Here is a 9,221-nt window from a genome sequence, read left to right as displayed (position 1 = left end):
AGAAGGACAATGGGGAAAAGGGCCTAGGCTACGGCCGGCCATGTAAGAAAAGGGAAAAGGGGATGACTGCCCAAAAGGGATTTAGGGTTTTGTATATAAAGCTGAAAAGTGAATGAGAAGCTAATTCTTGTGTGTGGCCAAAAGTAGCTCTCCTCTTCTTCTTCTTCTTCTTCTTGCTTGCTTGAGCTTGTGCTTGAGAGAGGGAGTGTGAGAGTGTGAGGGAGTGAGTGTGTGAGGGTGAGGGACCGAGGAGGAGAAGCTCTCCATCTTCTGCTCTCTTCTTCTCTTCTCTTCTCTTCTCTTCTCTTGCTCGCGGAAATGGAGCTTGGAGCGTGGAGCTTGAGGATGGAGCTTGCTTGAAGCTTGCACTTGGATCGTGGAGCTTGAGGATGGATCTTGCTTGAAGCTTTCACTTGGATCGTGGAGCTACCGGAGTGCGTGGGAGAGGAGGTAACTCGAACGGCATGGAGGTAAGCTCACTACACCCGTAGATATGTATGGCGCATCGGCTATGTGAGAGGTAGCCACTAGTGCTCGGCTTGGAACACTTGAAACAATAAGCGGTCCGTGGGTCTTGGCAGTTGAGCGAAAGCTCCCACATTTAAGTTCCGTTGCCGGGACCAATGGATTCAAGCCTTGAGCGCTTGTGCGCTTCAAATCGAGCATCGAAGTAAGGGCTTTCCCCAAACCGGTGCTTGAGATAGGTAGAAAGGGAGGGGGTTGAAGATGGTATTCGATCTCCTTGGAAAGTAGGTTTTTTGCATGGAGTAGTGTAGTTATTTACTTTGTGATTTGGATGCATTAGGGTAGGAAAAAACAAAGAAAAAGAAGAAAAACAAGCATCAAGGTTTCTGTTGTCATAACAGGGCATGGAGGTTTGATTCGTTTGCCGATTTGCATTTTGGAGTTTATTGACGATTCCCAAGTATATAGATCTCTTCCCCATCACTCCAGCATCATTCCTGTTGAATCTCGTAGCATGGATTCTCACTTGCAAAAGAGCAACCAAAAGCCCATACCCTAGTCGGGGGGGATAGGGAAGAGATCTTTTGCAAGTAATGGGGAAGAGACCCTAGTGTAGTAATGGCTCTACACAAGCATGGATTCTCACTTGCAAAAGAGCAAAAAAGCCCATACCCGAACAGAGAGAAACAGAGATCCTAGAACATTAATGGGCCAATCTAGCCATCAAGGGCAAAAAGGCCGCACCACGAGAATACAAAGACATTGTGTTCAGACCATGTCTAGTCAGAGCGGAATGCAACATCAGCAAGCTACAAATGCCAAGATGACTAGACATGATACTCTTGATGAGAGATGTACCTTGAGCAACACTGCACAGACAACCCAAGACATTGGTGGAGAATCCACGCCTGGTCATGCAAGTGGGGACTCAAGGGCATTTGTGAGAAGGCTTAAATTTACAAGCCAAGACCCAGAAGATGAAGACATAGTACCACCTGCTTATCTTAGGGCCAAACTCACCGCGAAAAGAGACCATACTATTGATGCTTTGATTGATGAAGGAGCAGATTTTAACATCTTGACCTATGAATCATGGACCCTACTAGGCCAACCAGAGCTCACACCGACTAGTGCAACTCTTAGCCCTTATGGGGGACACCCACAAACACTCATGGGGAAGTGTAAAATCCTTGCGACAATTGAAACGGAAAGCTTGCCCATCCTATTTCATGTTCCTCCAAATAGTGCTAGCTGTGGAAAAGAAACCCTCCTAGGAAGACCCTTCAAAAGGGCGACCAAGTGTGAGGCCGACTATGTAGCACAGAGGATACACCTGACACTACCAAGTGTGAGGATAGTCACAACCTTTAGCAAGGGTGACCTCATCAAACCTCGAGGGAAAGGCAAGGAAGGTGCTGACTTAATAGTCAAGCCTACTAACGAGAGCAAGGACTTGTTGGAAAAACTGATGCAAGCACAGGTCAAGCAACAAGAACCAGTGAGTGAGGCCATGTGTGAAACAAGAAGGTCAAGAGACAATGCCAAGGACAGGCTTTGGACTTACAAATATCGTAGAAGACCCCAAAAGAAGCACAAGCCTTATAGACATAGGCATTGATGGAGGGTCAGCACAATGCCGCGATGGATATCCAAAGTGTTGCTAAGTGCTCAAGGGTATTACGTAGGTAACCAATGGATTTGGGTACCAAAATCCCCTGCTAAACCGCCTCTATCAGCTGAAGACCAGAGTGCATCGAAAGCAATGAAGCATAGGAGGAAATCTAAGAGAAACTCTAGGTCTCGAGGCAAGAAACTAGACATGATTTTTCAAAAGAAAGAGCCTTATCCTAGCATGCTAAATAGACAGATGTCATATGTAGCCATTGAGCATGCACAAAAATCATTAGTGCCCAATGAGCCTTTGATTTCCCAAGGGGAGAACAAACATCATAGGCACAACATTGCTCATGGCAAGGCTACTCGCTCAACAAAGAAAATGGCACAATCGTCTAATAGCCTTGAGAAAATCATTCAGCTAGTGCCACATCCACCTATGAGTCCTAGATCTCCTACACCCTCTTCTCCCAAACAGACACAGGAAGCACTACAGCACTTGTCAAGGGCGACTGCTCAATTTCAATCTCTATCTCCATCTAAGCTTCCAACCATCCAAGAGGTGGGACATGGCACCATCTGTAGCTCTTGACCCAAGGATATGCCTGAGCCACCTAATGTGACTAGATCAACTCATGTTCGATCTACACAGATGAGTGCTCAAAGGCCAACAAAAGACACAACCACTTCTGATCACCCTAGGAACTTGACACCGCAATCCACCAAGGGTAGCCAGCCCACTAAACTAGTTGCTACTACTTCCAATCAGGGATCACAGCAGTCACAGCCCTTGGCCGTGACAATGCCCCTTGTGGAATGTGTCCTTAGAAGTTTACCTGTGGAGGAGGTGTCACAACCAACTTCCTCGACAACTCCAGCACTTTCAAAGTGCCTAAAGCCTAGGCTGGAGGAGTTACACACAAGGGAGTTGGCTGAAGAGCTAGACTCTCCGAAAAGGGAGGCAGTTGTGCTCTCACAACCTAGCGAGGCTATTCAGCAGGCCATGGCCATGTCGCATAAGGACACACTAGAGAAAGAGAATGCTGAGGCCCAACCAAGCACATCAATGGTTGACCTAGTCCAGGGTCCTGAGTCATTGAGAGATGCACCTTCACTGACCAAGAAAAAGAGGAGAAAACATCGAAAACAATAGCAGCTACAGGTGGTTGTGGACCCCAAGAACATTGAGACCAAGAGCACTAGAGAGATGAGGAATAAAGCATCGGGACCATCCACCAAGGAACCCATTGATGTCTCTCCTAATAGCGGTGAAACCTCAAACACATCCGTGTGCTCTGAAAAATCAAAACAGTCATTGCCATCAACGACTGCTTGCAACACTCAATCCACCGACAACATAACTTGCACTGACCAATTAAGAGTGGATACAACGCTGTCACAACAAGGTGACAAATTTATACCAGGCACATCCAAGGAGAACCATGACGCAATGTCAAAACCTCAGGAGAAACGTGAGAACCCCAAGAGCATAAGAAATCCTAGCATTGGCCAAACTTGCTCATCTAGGCTTGAGCCCCCAGCTACCCTAAAGCCCAGGCAAACTCCTAGAACCTTGCATGAGATGGCAACCGAGCAAGCCCTCGTGGAACATAGAAGTGTCGCAGAATGCTTAACTGAGTTGGATGCTAAGCTCAAAGTGTTCGCACGTGTCTATGTCTTGGCAGACATGCGCATATTCCCTAAAGAGCAGCTCGGAGAATACTTGCCATTTCCCTTGTCTTGGGAAGAGCAAGAACATCTTGATGAGCACTATAGCAGGCTCCTGCATGAACCCATGCGACTCATCTCTGACGAGGAAGCCGATGAACTGCGCTTAACTGTCACATTCAATGATGCACTTTGCCAACCAAATCTCTTAGAGATGGAGCAATTAAAGCGACTAATAGAGGGCCGAAGTCAATTTGAACAGCGTTGGTGTGAGAACCGCGTTGCAATGGCCGAACTAGTAGCCCGGATCATGACAGTCTCAGAGGAGCGATTGGCCAAATGGCGGTCTCAAAGAGACCCAACCTATGTGGCACCAACTTTCCTTCGAGTGCTGACTGACATTCGGGGTACGAACTTAGCTGAACCTAGCCAAGAGAACTCACTATTGGATAAGGTTCTCACTAAGGAGGAGTTACATGTTGCCAGTAGACTCAGACAAGGATCCATGCTGCTCGATGTGGCAAAATATCTATTGGTACTGAGTAAGCTGCCACAAGTGCTGGATGCGTGTGCCACACTCCAGTACAATCCCGAGTTTTACAATTGGTTTTTATCCTCGTAAAATGACATGGACTCATGGATATGTATATAAATAAACAATGACTTTGGTGACCCTATATAAACACCACCAACACACACAAGCAATAATAGTCAACTGCAGACAGAAGATCTGGGATCAATAGGCTAAGCTCTTCAAGTCCTCCTCTCACCACACATTTAGAAGTTGTGTGACCTTTTCCGCCTCCAGATGGATGGCATGCAACCATCATCACCACCATGGGAAGCTCTGGCCAACATCCCTGAGGGTGGGGACAGGGTACCATCCCTTCCTACACACCTTTCCCCTTTGTGGTCTATCCCTCCGGGGATGAGCCCTGACCCACTCCATGACAATCGGTCCACGCTACTTAGCATAAGCCAGAATCTACTAATGGCTGGAGGCCAAATGAACATCGTCATGGGGGCCTTCCCTCTGCAACGAATATTGCATGCCTCACCCCTCCCCTTCTAAGTCATATGTGTTTGATAACCCACACTATAATGCCTCCACGACGGTCTTATTCCATAGCAAGTCCTAACCCTTGGTTTGCATATTGCAGGTCCCCCTACAAGAAAAACATGGAAAGCCTAGGGCAGCTGGCTTGCAGAGACGCCACGGGCGACGGGAACATGCGGCACGTGCCCCTCCACCGGTGCACTACGTGCCCACCCTCAAGAGGTGTGCGAAGAAGCGAGGCCCTAAGCGACACCGTCCCAGACGAAGGCCGAAGAACCCCCGGGCCAAGAAAGTCGAGACTCGAAGAAACGCACAGCATGTGGCAATGCCAGTGGCATAGACCCCCAATGCACGCTCGGGCACCAGGTGCTCACGAAGTGACAAGGCGGCCCGAGATAGGGAAGATTTTAATGAATTATTTAAAGACATTCTAGAAATGATAGCGGCCCGGGACTACACCATTCATGTCTCGGCCGACATGTTCCTTGCCTAGCCTCGCGGGAGCCTTGCACTAGCACCGCCCTGATCGCCTAGCCAACCGGACTCACCTCGCCTCGTACCTATCAACTAAACCCCTATGATGTACAAGTAGCTCGACAAGTCAGCATGCCATAACTTTTTGTTTTTGATGAGTAAAGGGGCAAGATCCCCACTTGTACACATTTTCGTTACCTCTCGTTAATGTATGCGACCTTAACAAGCAATGAAATTGGCATCCCAATAGACATCATAGAATTCTGAAAAATTATGTCTTAACATGATTGCATTTGTTCGATGTACTTAATGCAAGCGAGCATATACTCTCACGAAGTGACAAGTGGATGTAGGATGACACATGTCATCATGCAAACATGTCCAACGGCCAGGCCACCGCAAGATCACCAACCACACACGAACCGCAACACAGCCATGATGTGGAACGCAAAAAATCACCTTGGCGAGTACCCAATCGCATGGCCCAAAGCATATTCATGGGCTACGCTCTCTTTTTGGGTCAATCTCTATAGTTGGCTCATGGCAGTCGTTACCTCAATTGTACCAACATCGCGTGTGTCGCAAGGAGGTTTGCAATATCTCAAGAGTATCTCCCCATCTCAACAACTGCTTCTCTAACAACGAGGCTAGGGCACAATCATCACTGTAATATCCATTTCCTGAGCCTTCGAAGCTTGACATTTTCCAACCCATTGAAAGGCTGATAGCCTCAACATATTGTAATGGTTGTACTCAGGCAAGTCCAAAAAAAAAAAAAGAGGAGAAAAGAGAAGAGAACAAAAGAAAGAAAGAAAGAAAAAAACACAAGAAAAAGAAACCAAAAAAAAGAAAGAAATAAAGAAAGAAAAAAAAAGAAATGAACGAAAAGATAAGAAGCACCCATGATCACAGCACAGCACCTAGGGGTCCTCAAATTAGGTACATCCAGTGACCTTGGTCGACTGGCTCCATCCCTAGTCCCCTAGCCCTTTAGCATCACCCACAATTGTTCAGGGCACATCAAGGGAAGGACATACCTAGGAAGCTTGTCTCGCCTATGGTTAGACATGTCACCCTGACCCACTTGCACAATTCTCTCTTGCACTCTGCCTTAGTACCATTGCAATCAGTGGTAGTAAGCACCACACGATTGGCCATGAAAAGTACACCGTCCTCATCAAGCAAGTCCAATAACTTCTAGCTACCGAAAGTGCGGTGTCCCTGTATTCAATTATGCTACGTCGTGCAGTCACAATGCAAAGGATGTCTCATATACCTTCAGGTGTACTTCTTCTCAACATGGACAACTTTGCTTCATCCACACATTGTTACGAGAAACTAGCCCATGGTCTTCTAACTACGTAATATCTAAGTATGCACGAGCACTTACATAATATTTGCACCAAAGTATATACACAGTTTGGGTCCTCAAGTGCAGGACAATACTCTTAGCTTGCTTAGAGTTTGACCTGTCTCCCAAACTAATCAAATATGTCTTGTGCACGATAAGAATACTAGCACTACCCCTTAGGGAGAGACCACACGAGAGGTTTTCAAATTGCAGGTATTGAATCCTCCAACGAAATTTCAATCGCTCTTTAGCGACACCCAACTCTGAATGCTTATCCCTTACCATCCGACAAGCCCGCAAAGAATCGTCATGTGCAGAATCCCCAACAAACCTACACTTGTGCTGGCCATCAATGCAATCCCCAACACAGAACAGCCCTACCACCAACTCCAACAACCCTTCCACCAGCCACCTTGGCCACCAACAGACCCCCAGGACCTTCTCTCACACCACCACCAACACTCCTCCACGGAAACCACAGGCATCCTTGTCACCCACGTCTTCGGTGCATGCTACAGCCTGCTACCTACAATGGTGAGTGCCATGGGAACTGGCACTCGTCTAGGAGGGGGGTAATGTTAACCCTCAAACGAACGAATATCGAAAATCCTGAAAAGCTAAAGCAGAAGACAAAGACAAAGGCCAAGGAAAAGAGAAACGGAAGACAAAGATGCACAAGGAGAAGAGTCCTAAATAAGGGAAAAAGGCGCACAAGGAAAAGCGCAAGTCAAAACTTTTGTAAAAGAGCGCAAGCGCATCATGGTTTAATTCAAGGAGCACTGGGCTCTCACCCGTGCAATTTGTAAATTTAGATGGGCGGTGGAAAGGAAGCTAGGGAGAGAGAAGGACAATGGGGAAAAGGGCCTAGGCTACGGCCGGCCATGTAAGAAAAAGGAAAAGGGGATGACCGCCCAAAAGGGATTTAGGGTTTTGTATATAAAGTTGAAAAGTGAATGAGAAACTGATTCTTGTGTATGGCCAAAAGTAGCTCTCCTCTTCTTCTTCTTCTTCTTCTTCTTCTTCTTCTTCTTCTTCTTGCTTGCTTGAGCTTGTGCTTGAGAGAGGGAGTGTGAGGGTGTGAGGGAGTGAGTGTGTGAGGGTGAGGGACCGAGGAGGAGAAGCTCTCCATCTTCTCCTCTCTTCTTCTCTTCTCTTCTCTTCTCTTGTCTTGCTCGCGGCAATGGAGCTTGGTGTTGAGATATCGAGCTCTACTCGTGATACGCCAGGGTGACCTTTGTGTATTTATGTCACCGACTTGTCAGTTGCAGACGCGGTTGGTACACCGCCCATGAATAATAGCTACATGATAGCTATCCTTATCTACTCTAGTTCGTGGCTCAGTTAGTATGCCACCGTAGTTAGTTGAGTTTGGTTTTGAGACCCATATAGAGGGTTCTTCTATTTCTTTGTACTTGAGTTCTTTTGGCTTACACAACTAAGAAGAGGAAAACTGTTTTCAGCCTCCACCCTTGTGTGTCTTCCCCCATTGTGCAAGCAAGAAAGCTTCAAGCGAGACTCCTTCCTTCTCTCCCACAATCTTGACATGGTATCAGAGCCTTGTTCGTGGTAAGGAGCTCAAGAAAGCAAGCCAAGCTCGCGGTGTTCTGGTAAGAGGAGCAGTGTTGCTTTCATTTCCTGTTTTGGGAGCAGATCTCTGCAGGTAGCACAGCCGGAAATTGCAGGAGTGCATTGTCTCAGGTTGAGACGCCCTTCGCGGTGAAGCAAGAGGGCAGTATATGCAGACCTTGTTTTTTTGATTTGAGGCCATTTCGGGGCCTGTTTTGCAGACGGAAGTTTTCTGCACGCACTCAAGAAAAGGCTCAGTTTTATGCTGTGCGACCACTGTTCTACAGGTCGGTGAAAAGTTACTGTAGAAATTGCATCGTATGCTTGTGCGCAGAGACATTGGGAGTTTCAGAATCATCCTTGGTTCCTGTTTATGCAAAATCGTCACTAGGAAGTGACTGTGTGGTCAAATACCACTTTCGCCAGTTTTGCAGATTTGCCCTTGTGAGGGTGAAGCTGTGTTTTTTGCAGTGACTGAATTTCTTGCAGTATTCTGTAATGGCGTCTGATTCTCTTTCACAGATTGTCACTGAAAAGCTTGACAAGAACAACTTCCAGGCATGGAAGTTTAGAATGACGAATTTCCTTATGGGAAAAGGATATTGGGAATTTGTTGCAGGAAATGAAGAAGAACCAGTTCTTCCTGATGTTCCCAATCAACAACAAATGCAGGCATTTAAAACATGGCATGAGAGAGCCAGGAAAGTTATGTATTGGCTGTCTATCAGTATTTCAGACTCTATGATTGTGCATATTCAGGATGCAAGTACGCCAAAGGAGGCATGGGATACTTTGTCAAAAATGTATAGCACAAATACGCAAGCCAGGAAAATGCAGCTCAAGCAAGAGTTGCATAATGTGCAAAGAGAAAGTATGAGCATCAACGACTACCACATGAAGGTGAAGAAGATTGCAGATGCACTTGCTTCCATTGGGTCGCCAGTGGAAGATGATGATTTAGTTTCCGTGACCTTGAATGGTCTAGGAAAGGATTATGCACAGTTTCGGACATCCATTTCAGTTCGT

This window comes from Lygodium microphyllum, chromosome 29 (assembly GCF_053477565.2).
Source record: "Lygodium microphyllum isolate KBCC chromosome 29, Lygodium_microphyllum_v1.1.10, whole genome shotgun sequence".
Classification (NCBI taxonomy): domain Eukaryota; kingdom Viridiplantae; phylum Streptophyta; class Polypodiopsida; order Schizaeales; family Lygodiaceae; genus Lygodium; species Lygodium microphyllum.
The sequence above is the reverse complement of the archived record's forward strand: the minus strand, read 5'-3'. Positions refer to the sequence as shown.